Genomic DNA, 1,994 nt, shown 5'->3' on the forward strand with positions numbered 1-1,994 from the left:
AGAATGCTTCCAGCTGCAAGTCACAAACTACCTAATTAAAATGAGGTTAAAAAATAGGATGATTATTTTTTCTTTTCATATAAAAAATCCAGTGTGGACAATTTCAAGACTTGTTCACCAACAGTCAGTCAGCTTCTCAGTGATACCCTTGGCCTTCCCTCCAAGGTCACAATATGGCTTCCACAGCTCCACAAATCGTGTCCCCACACAACCACAACCAAAGGTTAGGAGAAACAGGACGTCTCCCTTTTATCAGGGTTGAAAATCTTTCTCTGAATACCCTCTGAATTACCCTCTAGTCTCGTTGGCCAGGATGGATCAAATGCCCATGGATTAGCTGCAAGAGAGGCTGGGACAATGCAGAACTGGCATATTCAGTAAGAGGCAAGCTTCGCCACACAGGAGGGGTGGCCACAGGATTCAGCCAACAGCACTCACCCCAGGAGGCAACCCAGAGAGAGACAACAGTACTTCGGCCGCCACCTTTGTTTCTTCTCTACCGACAGTAAAGACATATGCACAGAGTAACTGCCCAACAGATGTTGATTAAGTATGTAAATCAAAACTCTGGGGAGAAAGGAATCTTTTCCTTCAGCTAAGAATGTCTTCCTGGGACAATCTATTGACAGGACTATAAAGTGGTAAAAACTTTCTAAAGAGCAATTTGGCAGGATGACCGAAAAGCCTGAAAAATGGGAATATCTGTTCTCCTAAGTAATTCCACTTGTAGTAATCTCTCATAAGGAAATAATCAGAGATGTAATCCAAGATCTATGTGCAAAGATGCTTATCAAGCATTTTCAGAATAGTGAAAGATAGGAGCAAACTAAATGCCTAATAATAGTTGAATGATTAAATAAATTATAGTATGATGGGATACAATGCAGCCATTCAAAAATCGTATTCAAATAAATATTTAATTATATAGGAAATGTCCCTGATTTCTTTTAAGTGAAAAACAAGTTTAAAAATTGTGTACTCATAATACAAATTTAAAAGTGTTTTATATAAATTAGAATTTGTATTTTTACATATAAATAGGGAAAAGAAATTTTCAGCAAACATACCAAAGGGTTAACAGAGGCTGTCTCTGACAGTAGGATGGTAAGAGACTTATTTCCTTCTTTGTGCTGTTCAAATTTTCTTCAGTGATCCATTACATTGATAATAAGAAATAAACATAAAAATCATTGACAGCTTTTTTTAGTGTCTCTTTTCTGTTGAGTTCATGAATGAATTCTGGGGTCATTCTCCCTGGCACTTGTCTTTCTCTGGATAAAATTAAGCCAATACCAACTACATCACTTTGCTCATGGTAGGCACTTGCTAGCTGTTTTGATGAATGAATGGGGAACATGGAGAGAATGGAGATGCAAAGAATCTGCTCATTCTCCTTGAAGGGAAAGCAAACAGAGAGAAGAACATTCTCACCAGCTTCTGTTGGTTGCTGCAGTGGAGGATAGTAGAAAAGACATAAAGCCGTGGAAGCCAAGAGCTTGGGCTCTGAAGTCAGATGGATCTAGCTTCAAATCCCACTTCCATCACCCATCAAGCTGAGCAACCCTGGGAAATTTATGTAACCTCCTGGCTTCTCTGATATGGCACAGAATTAAACCTTCACTTCACAAACCAGAAGGGAGAGAGGGAGATCCCACAAGGAAAGCACTTAGCACAGTGCTACCATGCATACAGAAGGTGCTTAATAGCTTAGCTATCATTTTCGTGGTTGCCATTACCATTATTATCAGCAGCAACTGCTGCATCATCTCAACTTCTCTCCCTCCCTCACGTGCTCTCTACTCCAAAGACCCCAAGGGTGGCCATCAATCCATGCTAGGGAGGTGGGACCAGCCCCAGCCTCCACTGTGCCTTTGTCACTGTTAAGTCACAAGTTGTTAAATGTCCTGATGATGAAGAGTGGACTATATTTACACAATATTTTGCACCATATAAAGTGCATACAAAATCTTTTTCACATTGTGCCATAGTTCAGA

This window comes from Equus przewalskii, chromosome 11 (genome assembly GCF_037783145.1).
Source record: "Equus przewalskii isolate Varuska chromosome 11, EquPr2, whole genome shotgun sequence".
In the NCBI taxonomy this organism is placed as follows: domain Eukaryota; kingdom Metazoa; phylum Chordata; class Mammalia; order Perissodactyla; family Equidae; genus Equus; species Equus przewalskii.